Source organism: Trypanosoma cruzi, genomic scaffold (assembly GCF_000209065.1).
Source record: "Trypanosoma cruzi strain CL Brener 1047053517145 genomic scaffold, whole genome shotgun sequence".
NCBI classification, from domain to species: domain Eukaryota; phylum Euglenozoa; class Kinetoplastea; order Trypanosomatida; family Trypanosomatidae; genus Trypanosoma; species Trypanosoma cruzi.
In genome coordinates this window covers 174557-186504 of record NW_001849571.1, presented here as the reverse complement: position 1 = coordinate 186504, position 11948 = coordinate 174557, and the positions used below count along the sequence as shown (strand labels likewise).

The 11948-nt window shown below is 55.2% G+C and overlaps 1 pseudogene, besides 6 other annotated features; it reads left to right on the top strand.

Moving 5' to 3' along the window:
* Window positions 1–8843: a sequence feature (areas not merged during assembly with more than two copies in the genome that could not be assigned to a particular haplotype).
* Window positions 151–3185: a mobile genetic element.
* Window positions 3186–7748: a mobile genetic element.
* Window positions 7898–7918: a sequence feature (AT_rich).
* Window positions 8573–8593: a microsatellite.
* Window positions 8844–11948: a sequence feature (areas merged during assembly that could not be assigned to a particular haplotype. This can correspond to areas where the two haplotypes were merged or to regions with more than two copies in the genome that were merged during assembly.).
* Tc00.1047053503937.40 lies at window positions 9145–11196 on the top strand (annotated as a pseudogene).

Here is an 11948-nt window from a genome sequence, read left to right as displayed (position 1 = left end):
CTCACGGAGGGCACGCACACACACATGAGGAGGTGCAGCGCACACAGCAACACAAAAGCAAAGTAACAGTAAAAAGAAGATCTCCGCACACCACGTGAATTGTTGGTCCACGGGAAATGCAGCCAATATTCATCACAAAGCAAATTGTCATTTTTCTGTTGTTGGATGCTGTTATAATAACGAGTGAGTAGCGCAAGGGCCGTCCGTACAAAAGTGGCAAGTATTCCTTCGCAAACGGGCCGTCGTGCGGGCTGGGGCAGTCCCAAACAGTCGCAGTCCATATTCCCAACGACGGAGACATTCCCGCAGTGGATGAGGCAGAGTCTCCCGTGGTCCGTCGGGGGATCAGCAGCCCGTGGCGTCCGTGATGAGGCGGTGGCGGAAGCCCCTGGTCCATCTCGAGTACCCGCGTTTGTGCTTCCTGCGTGTGTTGCCTGACGGCATGATTGGCGACTTCGGTGGCAACCTGCGCGCGAGGCGCCTGTTAGGAATACGGTGGCGCCATTTTGGCATCCGCATGTGAGGCCCTCTCCAACTATCGGAACGCCAGGCCGAGCACGTCGAGCATGTACCCTCATACTGTGGACGGAAGAGCGCACTCTGACAAGGATTCGGCAGGAGGACGTCAATCCGCCGCTCGCTGGTCGGCAAGGAGTTGCGGCGCTCACGTCGGGAAGAGGCTCCGGCGGAGGCGGGCCGTTCTCCTCAGTGCGAGAGAGAGGCACCACCGACACAGAGTGCCACTAGTGATCTGCATGGCGTGCGCAGGCCTGACGAAGAGTGGGCAGGAGTCGCACCGCGCCTGTGCGCCGTGCCGCCACTCGGGGCACGATTTCAGTGTCGACATCAGGAATGGGGTCCTTGCCACACCGACAAGCGCCTGTCATGCGGTGTGCGCGGCTTCCTTTTCCTCCTGGACACCCTTCCAGTTCCGTCGCTTCACTGCAGTGAGGAAGCCCACGTGCCAGGCATTGACGCAGTCCTGCGGGAGAGATCGTGCCATGACGGCATCGGCGTCCGCTGTCACGCTGCGTGGGATTCCGCAGTGTCATGGGGAAAATGTGGAGCCAGCTGCGCGGCCTCAATCCACCAGTGAAAGCGGCACGGCACGAATCTCCTCGCTGACATCGTCGTGCACCGCCAGAGGGCCAAGGCATAGTGCCTCCATCACCGACAGGGCATCTGTGGCGAAAGGAACTCGTGTGGGCGATTGGGACGCTGCTGCTGCCAGGCGGGGAACTGAAAACTGTCTGTGGCAATGCTCAGTGGCAGGACACTCCGCTCGGCAGGATCATGCAAGGCTGCCAGCAGCTGTGCGGTGAGGCCCCACAGGGAGCTCCGCTGTCCGGGGAGTCGAGTGGCAGCGCGGCGGATCCACATACATGGCCCCAGAGAGGCGCAGGCCGCTTCAACGGCCGATCGTCTGACACCGTCCAGGGCGTCCCTGGCGTGCCGTGGCTGGAAGACGCCCACCTCGTTGCGGCTCACAGTGCCCCAGACAACAATGCGGTGCTCAGCATGAGGGGCGCGGATGTGGTCCGGGGAGATCCCCATGTGGTGACAGACGCGTCGCAGTCCGTTGAGGACGGCATCTCGCGGCAGAGAAATGGTCGTCGCTGCCTTCCCAAGTATTGGCAAAGGTGCGGTTTCCAAGCGGATTGCGCCACGCACGTCCTCAATATACCGGAGACGCGTGAGGCGTTCGTGCTGTGTGGGTGCGCGAAACCCAATGATCCTCCGCAGCGGTGCTGAACTGGCGGCCGGGTGGACAGAAGTATCCTTCGTTGATGCGCGTGGGCCGAGCGATGCTGTGCAGCTGTCGCCGTGCCGCACTTCCAGGCTGTGGAGGTGAGTGGGAGCTGGACACGGTGCGACTGCCTCGCCGCCGTGGTGCAAAACAGTGTGGACGCATCCAGCCAGCCAGAAGGGATCGCATGATGTGATGGAACGCACCAGCTACTGCGCCCAGCCGCGGCTGACGGCGGCGTGGCACGGTCTGCCCTGCAGTGGGAGTGAAGTGCAAAACGAAATTGAGTTGTCGATCAATCGCATTTCCGAGCAGAAGCACCAGGTGCGACTTGACGCGTGGGTTCCCACCGCCCAGACGATGGTCGGCAGCGTCCTCGTCAGAATTTCTGTTTGAAGCGATGCAGAACAGAGCGGCCCCGCTCCCGTCCGCTTCAATCTTCAGGCTGTGCTCGGCAGACCATGTGGCCACAGCGGACAAGGCAGTCGACATTGCCGCAGCACATTCACGGCCGTCCGCACCCAACGCAACAAGCGTGCGGTCGTCAGCGTGCACGAACGCCAACGCCAAGTAAATGCTGTCCAGGCGGCGCGGCAGACCATCCACGTGGCGGTGGAAAAGCTGCGGCCCCACGACGCTGCATTGAGCTGCCCAGGCTGAGGCGAGCTGCTGTCGGGAATATTGCTCGCGAGCACTCATCCCAACGCGGCAGCCTCGCAGGTGATTGCGCTACCAGCGTTGGGTGCGACGGCACAGACGCGGAAGCCCGCCGAGCACGGCCAGCACTCGCCCATCGTCAACGGTGTCGAACGCAGTCGAGAGACCGATCGGGACTGCGAGAGAGCGGCGACGGCAACTGTGCAGCGCGGGATGCCATCACTGCGACGCTCACACTCCACGGCAATGCGCTCGCTCAGCTCTCGTGCCGTTTTGTCACTCACAGGCGTCACCACGTCCGAGGCCGTGCGTCGTGGCGTGGATCCAGGCTGTCGTCGGTGGTGTGCCAGCAGTGCTGACAGGCGGCGGTGGAACAGTCATTCGCTCAGCCCTAGCAGGACAGAGAGCAACGGAAGGACCGACAACTCTCTCCGAGCGGCATGTGTCCTTTTGTGTCTGTGGATGGGAGTGGTGTCTTCCATTTCCCAGGAACTTCGCAGGCTGCCGTCCGCGAGGGAGGTGTTGATCATCGTTCTGTGCGAGCAGCGGGCGGCGGTTGCAAGATGGCGCAGAAACTCATTCATTGCGCCGCCGGGGACAGGGACCACGCCAGGCAAACAATCGCGGATGGCCGAGGCAAGCGCACACGGCGTGAAGGGCCAATTCATATCCCAGTAACCAGGGGGCACGCGAGCACAAAGTGTGACAACAGCGGAGATCGCAGCACATGCAACACGGACAGTGTGACGGAGGAGCGGGTTGCCATCCGCCGCCGAATTACATCGGCGCTCACCAGCGCTATACATTCCGTTCGCGTGCCGTATGCGACGCGCAACGACAAAGGCTACTGCGAAGCGATGTCATCGAGCAGAACCCAGGCCCCATAGCAGTACTCCAGATGAACGTTTCTTGCCTCACACCGTCAAAACTCGCAACATTAATGGCGCAAGGAGCAGACATAATAGCCATCCAGGAGACTTGGAAGTCGTCAGAGCAGATCGCCAGCATGCACACTGGAGATTACGTGCTCTATGCACAGTCGCGCATCGGCAAGGGAGGCGGTGTGGCGGTGCTGGTGCGGAAAACTCTCCGCTCCAACCGTATACCTCTCACCATCCCTCAGCATGACACCAGCCTTGAAGTGGTGGTGGTCCAGGTTGCTCTGGACCAGAACCGTGATTTTATCGTAGCGAGTGCCTATATGAGACCACCACCGCAAGTAACGCAATCCTTTAGGCGGTTAGTAAACTGCCTTCCAGCCTCGTCGCCGCTCCTGCTGTGTGGGGATTTCAACATGCATCACCCACAGTGGGAGCCATTCTTGGAGTCTTCTCCAAGCGAGGTTGCTGCAGAATTTTTAGAACTGTGCACGGATGCGGGACTCACCTTGGTTAACACCCCTGGTGAGATCACGTATGCTCGTGGCACAAGAGAACGATCCTGTATCGATCTGACATGGTCAAAGCATTTTACTGTGTCAGATTGGTCAGCTTCTGTGTCGCCGCTTAGTGATCATTACATGCTAACATTTACGCTGCATCAGGCATTTAAGGATACCATACCTTCGGCACCCCCTTCGGCACCTAAGACATTCTACAGTTGGGGGAAGTGCAAATGGGATTTATTTGTCAAGGAATTCGACGCACAACTTCCGGCATATGACTATAAAAAGCAGTCCACCGGCATTAAAGCTTTCACGAGAGCGCTTGTTACTTCGTATCGACGACACTGCCCCCGCGGCATGCACAAGGATGGTCCCAGGCTTTGGGACGACACTCTCATGGAGGCAGAGCGGATTGCTACCGACAGAAAGGCCCGCTATCTACAGTTACCGACGCCCGACCGTGAGGCAGAAATGCAACGGACAAGGAGTCAATTCTTCCTCCCACTCCGAGAGCGCTTGCGCAACACGTATCTACGTCGCATCAGCAAGTTAAATCCAGGCGAACCACTTGCATGGAAATACATTTCCGGACGAAAAAAGGGCATCACTTCCACCTCCTACATCATTGTTGTTGGGAGATGGTCAACACACTTACAAAACAGCAAGGAGAGCAGCGAATGCTTTCAATCGCGTCTTTTTTCCACTTCACCCCTCTCACAAGGCAGTTGGGTTTTCCAAAGGCATCAAAAGACAGAACCCATCTTTGAACATTACTTCTTCTTCTCTTTTTGGGCAGCAGAACAACAACGAGTCTGCCGCTACATCTAATTCAGTTTTTTCACTCTCATCTAGTTCAGAGCCACAGGATAAAAACGAATCTGCCACCACATCTGGTTTAGTTGCTCATCTTCACCCCCCTCTTGATGCACCTTTTAATCGTACGGAACTGCTTGCTGCGCTACGTAATACGCCGTATGGCAAGGCCCCCGGACCGGATGAAGTCTACAGTGAGGCGCTACGACATATTTCGTCAAAGGGTCTTCGATTCCTTCTTCGTCGCATTAACCACAGCTGGACGACCGGTACGATCCCGGCTGAGTGGAGACGCGCTACCATCGTCCCACTCTTAAAACCCGGTAAGTCGCCGGAACTGCTTGAGTCATATCGACCCATCAGCCTTACTTCCATTCTGAGTAAGGTTGCTGAGAAAATGGTACTGAAGAGATTGCTTTGGGTGTGGACGCCGCACCCCCACCAGTATGCATATCGTAGTATGCGTACCACGACGATGCAGCTGGCACACCTGATACACGAAGTGGAGCATAATAGAAATCATTATTTCCAAGTGAACCTTCCCAAGAAGAGCGGTATTGGTAATCAAGTCCACTACAGACCCCATCGGACTCTGCTGGTGTTGGTTGATTTCAGCAAGGCCTTTGACTCCATAGATCATCGAGTCCTCAGTCGCTTGCTGGCTAATATTCCGGGGGTGAATTGTAGAAGGTGGCTTAGAAACTTTCTATGTGGTCGCTACGCGAAGACACGAGTTGGTAACAGAAACAGCGATCGGCGTCCCATGCTGCGAGGAGCTCCTCAGGGGTCCGTGCTGGGACCATATTTGTTCTCCCTTTACGTACACCCACTTCTCAATCTGCTGAACAGCTTTGCGGGTGTCACAGCAGACATGTATGCGGACGACCTCTCTATTATCGTTAAGGGGCAGTCCCGGGAAGACGCCATTCCCACGGCCGGCATGGTTCTTGAAAAACTGCATGCGTGGAGTCAGGAAAATGGCCTGGCCATCAACCCGTCAAAGTGTGAAGCCGCTTGGTTCACACTCTCCACGCACACGGAGTCAGATTATGATCGTGAAGGAAAGTGGCCCCTGGTAGTGGCTGGATGTGAAATCCCAGTCATGACCATGGGGGCATCGCGAACTAAGAAACTTCTTGGCATGGATCTCGATCCACGACTGACGCTAAATGTGGCGGCCTCCAAGCAACGCGCTGCCACTTCGCAACGGATATCGCAGCTACGCCGCATAGCGCATAAAGAGGCGGGACCATCCCCACATGACCCACGCACGTTCGTCATTGGATACGGTGCTTCCAAATTACGATATGGCAGTGAGCTCATATGGGCAGTAGCGACGGATTCAGCGAAAAATGAAATGCAGAAGACGTACGCAACCCTAGCATGCATTGTCAGCGGAGTTCCGAGCACTGTCGACCCGGAATCCGCGCTTCTAGAGGCTAATATGCCGCCGCTCCATGTCCTCTGCCTGCGCGCGCGGCTCTCCATATTTGAGAACACACGCGCTTGCCAGACGGACTGGATGCGGAGACCTCCGCCTGAGCCACCGCCTCGCGCAGGTTTCCGCATCTCGCCATTATCTCGGGACGAGCTATAAGCCTTCGTAGACGCATACACAAAGGACTATGGCATCACTCAGAGCTCACCACGCGAAGAGCGGTTCTTTCGCAGCCCCATTCCCCCCTCGTTTGCGGCCTCCGCACACCGGGTCACCATTGGCGTGGAACTTCCGATAGACCCCTCAATAACTGACGAGGAAGAGCTGATACGGGAAAAGCGCAGAGTCAGCGAGGAGGCTCTAGCGCTGCACAGCCATCGTTCGTGGATACTCGCGACGGATGGCGGTGTAGACGTTCCCAAGTCAGCCGGGGTTGGAATCCTGCTTTCATCCCTCAATTCATCGGAGATAATAGAAAAGGCCAGTATAAACTGCGGTGCACGCCCATGCAGCTACAGGACGGAATCCCGTGCGCTGCTTCTAGCCCTGGAAAGGCTGATTATCCCTCGTATCCAGCAGAGGCGTAAAACCCTGCTTGTGGTTACAGACAGTCAGTCTCTTCTTGCGGCTTTAAATAAGGGCCCGCTCAGTCAAACAGACTGGACGGAGGGTCGGATCTGGCAGCGTCTCTTGACACTGACGTGTGCTGGCTGGTCTGTGCACCTGCAGTTTTGTTACGGACATTGCGGAGTACATGCTAACGAGCTTGCCGATCAGTATGCGACGCAGACTATGGAGACCGGGCAATACACGGAGCAAGGAATTGCACCTTTATGGCACACGGATCTGCTGACATGTTTTGCTACCCAGCTCACCAACAAGTGGCGTAGTACGATTCGTCAAGACACTCATCGCTACTTGCTTTGCGGCACAAGGCCATCAGATCTCAGCGGCAAGGACCTGATCACTCAGGAAGTTCTTCACCGTCAAGAACTGGTTCACCTCGCAAGGGCAAGGTGCGGCGAATCTGAGCTCTGGGGTCGACTATACTGGGCTGTGAGAGATTGCACGAACCAATGCCGTTTCTGCAACATCTCACCGGAACAGTCTGCATATATGCGCTCCAACAACGATCCAACTGCACCGGGGACGGACACCGTTCCCCCGTCGGCAAGGGATGAAGACGTCTCTCCAGTAAGGAGACGGACCGTCACACGCCGTCGGAAGGAGAAATGTCCGTACTGTGATTCTATATTGACGGGATTCTCGAATCTCGTCAGTCACTGTCGGTCATTTCATCCGGAACACCGCCCACCGCTTCCTGAGCTCAAATGCGATTTCTGTGATATGGTTTTCCCCACACGTAGAAGCACCGCACAGCACAGAAGTCGCTGCGCATACAACCCAGACGCCACACGGCATCTAAACAGAAGTGCCAGGAGGCGATCTCTGCTGCCGCAGGATCAGCCAGCTTCCACAAGCACGCCAATTGGCCCGCAGGAAACCTTGCACCATCTGCTTCTAGAATGTCCAGGCACCTTGGCTGTGCGCCAACGGCTGGGCATTGAGCAGGACCTTCGCCTCGGAAAATTCTCTCAATGGCAGTTGCTTCATAGCAGGAAACTCATTTTTTCGTTGCTCGACCACCTCTTCGGCACTCAGATGGCGTTGCATATCTAGACGCGCTGGTAAGAGTAGAAAAAAAAAAAACAACTGGCAGAGATGTGATGTCGACATTCCCAATAATGTGAGCGAAGAGGGACGTGAGATTCGGTGTTCTGTGAGGAAGAGGTGCGCCAGTACAAAATGTCAATATCGTACAGAGACTTTGGAAGAGACGAAGCTCTCCGAAGTGCGCAAAAAAAAAATAATAATAATAGGAACATAGATTAGGAAATTGAAAGTGAACGAGAGAGTTTGATTTGTGGTAAGAAATATTGTGAGATTTATGTATTTTTGGATGCTTGTGTCTGAGCATGCGGTGCGGGTGCACCAGCCCCATGTGGCGGCATCGCACACAAATGCCCAAAATGTCCAACGGTATCGAACTTAACAGTGACCGAACAACAAATTAGGGAGGGAGGGAAAAGGGTTGTTTGGCTTCTGGTGAAAAACATTGGGTGATTTTCATATGGTATGTTGATTGTGTGTGCACAAGAGGCATAATTGGAGAATTGCCTCGGTATGAGGGAATCATTGTGTTTGGCGGTGTCACGGTGTTACTGCATTGTCCATTTTCTTCTATTGTGCTCTAAGGCCCATCACTAACAGAAGCATTTTTAAAGGATGGACGAAGAATGGGTTCTATTGAGGGAATGGTGTGCTACGTGTGGCTGCATGGGGTGAGTGCCGCGTCATGGCTGGATGAGGGCCCGCTTCCGCGTGTGGCTCTTTGGGCGATTGCTTGCTCGGCGTGCGTTGTCTGTTGGCTGCGGGGCTGTGGCCGTATCCCGTTGGTCGTGGGACTGAACTGGAGGCGATGGTGGCGGTGGGTCACTTCTTCTCCTTGTCCATTGGTGTGTGGCTGCTGGCGGTGTGTGTGTGTGTGTGTGTGAGGGCTGGTGTGGAGTCGCCGGCCAGTATGGGGGCCTTGGCGGTGCTTTTCCTGAGACTGGTGTTTGTTCCCTCCGTGTGTTTGTGCTGCTTCTTGCTTTTCTCCTGTCGTCTTCTCCTCCTTTGTTACTGCGGGGAGTGGCCGCATGCTCACGGGCCATGTTGATCGTGAGTGCGTCTTGACGACATCCATCCATTTCTCTCTGCCTGTCATTCCCTGTTGGGTGTGGCGTGTCGCACCGCGTGAGGGCTGGCCCGCACACACCGACGGCCCGCCGTGACTTGCCGTGTTGCTGCTCTTTTCCGTGTGCGATGGTTCTCCGTGCTGTCCCTTACGGATTGTCTTGTGTCCCGCTCTCCGCGTGGGTGCTCTGCTCCAACCCCCGGTCGCGTGTCTGATGCATTGCCGCTGTTGCGGCTGTACTCTCCACTTCTTGAACACATACACGTTAGGAAAGAAGGAAAACAAGCGCTAATCGCTACTGTGGAATTCGAGGGCTCTGAAAGGATCAACAGCACACACACCGCCCACACACACATATTTATATTTATATGCTCTCACGTGTTGCTGCATTCAAGGCACCCCGCACACACAACCGTCGCCGCGGGACCGGATCCAGCGGAAGGAGGAGGGAAGGAAGAGAGAGTGAGCCGCAGAGGCCCAACATGTCCCGACGTGTGTTTACTTCTGCGGTGTTGCTACTCCTCGTCGTGATGATGTGCTGTAGGATTGTAGCTGCAGCCGCTGCGGAGGGTAAGTCCGGGGATGTGCGGCTGCCTCAATGGGTCGATATTTTTTTGCCGAAGAAGACGCAGGTGCTGGCAAAAAAAGGGTTTGAAGGTGGAGTGATGGATTCGTTTACTTCACCCTCTCTCGTCAGTGCTGGTCGAGTGATGGCTGTGCTTGCTGAGGGTTCCATGCCACATGTTTTTTCCGGTGGTAAAAAATACAGGTTGTTAAATCTGATGTTGTTGCGGTGTACCTCAATTCTTCGTGGGGTTTGTTGTCTCTTGCCGCTGAGGTCGATAATGGCACATTGAGGGTGCACACCGTGCTTGGTACAACGGATGAAATGGGAAGTGTGAGTACTGTGTCCAGTCCCAAAAGCGTTTCGCGGGGCAATAAGGTGTTTCTAATTGCGGGAAGCCAAAAACTGCACTGTAAGAACGCGAAGGAGAGTGTGCCGGGTGACTTGGATATTCAACTGGTTGTGGGAGAGGCGACGCAGTCCCCGGACGGCAAGCAGAGTGGAATGATCAAATGGGGTGATCCAAAACCGCTGTTAAAAAAGGAAGCCCTACATACTGAGGATAAAGGCAATTATTTTTTCCCCGGTGCTGGCTCTGGTGTTCTGATGGAGAATGGCATGCTTGTGTTTCCTGTGGGGGGGAGTAAAGATGATAAATCTGTCTCCATGATCGTCTATTCGACGGACGACGGCAGTACCTGGGCGCTCTCTGAGGGCACTTCTTATCCAAAATGCGGTTCACCCCGCATCACCGAGTGTGAGGGATCACTTCCCATGAGTGTTGATTGCGAGAATGGCCAGAGGGTGTTCGAGTCGCGTGACATGGGGAAAACGTGGACTAAGGCTGTCAGAACACTCCCGGGCATTTGGGTCAACGCACCATCAGGATTCCGTTGGGACGAAAGCTTGCATGTGGGAACTTTCGTCACCGCGAGCATTGAGAAAAAGAAGGTCATGCTGTACATTCAGAGAGGGTACGCCTTGGGGGAGAAAAGGGACAAGGCGCTCTACCTTTGGGTCACGGACAAGAACCGCACGTTTTATGTTGGGCCGATTTTTGTCGACAGTGCTGAGAAAAAGACGATTGCCAACACCCTGCTGTACTTGGATGATGCGTTGCACCTTTTACAGGAGAGGGCCAATGAAAAAGGCAGTGCCATCCCACTTGCCCGCCAGACGGAGGAGCTGAAGACGATCAACTCCGTCCTCAGCACTTGGGCGCGGCTGGACGCCTCCTTTTCCAAGTCGTCCACACCCACGGCAGTTCTGGTTGGATTCCTGCCCGACGCATCGTCCGGCGATGTCACGTGGATCGACGATTACCGTTGCGTGAATGCAAAGGTCATGAATGCGGTGAAGGTCCATGACGGGTTCAAATTCACGGGGTTTGGGTCCGGGACAACATGGCCCGTGAACGGCCGGGAGAGCAATGGGCTGCACAAGTTTGTAAATTGCGATTTCACTCTTGTGGCGACGGTGATCGTCCACGAGGTTCCAAAGAAGAGTAATTTTTTTCTGGGTGCGGGTCTGGGGGACGGTCACGGCGCGAAGATCATTGGGCTGTCGTACAGCATGAATAAAAGGTGGGAGACGGCGTATGACGGGACAAAAAAGGCACAGGACACCACTGGGGAGCCGGGGAAAGAATACCAGGTGGCGCTCATGCTTCAGGACGGCAACGAGGGCCCCGTGTACGTGGATGGTGTGATTGTGGGGAGCCCAGAGACGATACCAACAGTTGGGGCGCGGGAGCTGAAGTCTCATTCCTCTAAATTGGGGAGGCGAGGGGGACATCAACAGCAGCGTGACGGTGACGAGCGTCTTTCTGTACAACCGCCCACTGAGTGTCGGTGAACCAAAAATGGTCAAGAAGAGCGACGATAAAAAAGGAAACGATGGCGGCAAAAAAGGAAAAGATGACGGCTCCATGCGTGGGGGCGTGTCGCAGTTGCTGCTGCTGGGGCTTGGGTTTTGCGCCTTTGTGGCCCTTTACTGAGAAATCGCGGTGAGGACTTCCTGCTTCCAGCGGGATCATATGCGTCTGTCCACGCACTCTTTTAAGTAATTGCCACTTTCTGTGGATGCACCGTTCATTTTATCTGGTTTTAATTTTATTTTACATCCCCTTCGCTGCGCAGAGCTCTTCCTCCATGCGGAAGCATGCTCCCCCCGAGGCCATCATCGTGTGGTTTTTGTTTGTTTGTTTTTTTATTTCCCCCCGTCTTTTGGTCCTCCGACAACGGCGGGATCTACTCGGTGTTCTTGTTTTTTGTTTGTTTGTTTAATCAGAGGCGCTCTCGCCTTTGTGTGCCACGCCGACGGCGCCGGCTAATAAAAGAGAGAATGGAATGGGGGCACGGAACTGCGCCGAGTGTCCCAGTGGAATATAAATAATGTGTGGGCACCGGGGGTTTAAACGAATGGAAGGATTGTAAATTATTTATTTATTTCTTATCTGCAGACGAGACATGCGCACCGATCTGGAGGCCACGCGCCAACGTGCAGCTTTTTGTTTTTGAGTGAATGTGTAATGGAAGACGGATTTATCTTTTTTTTTTTTTACTTTCCAGCATGTGTCCCGCGGCTTGCCGCAGCGTGGGCAGCCGT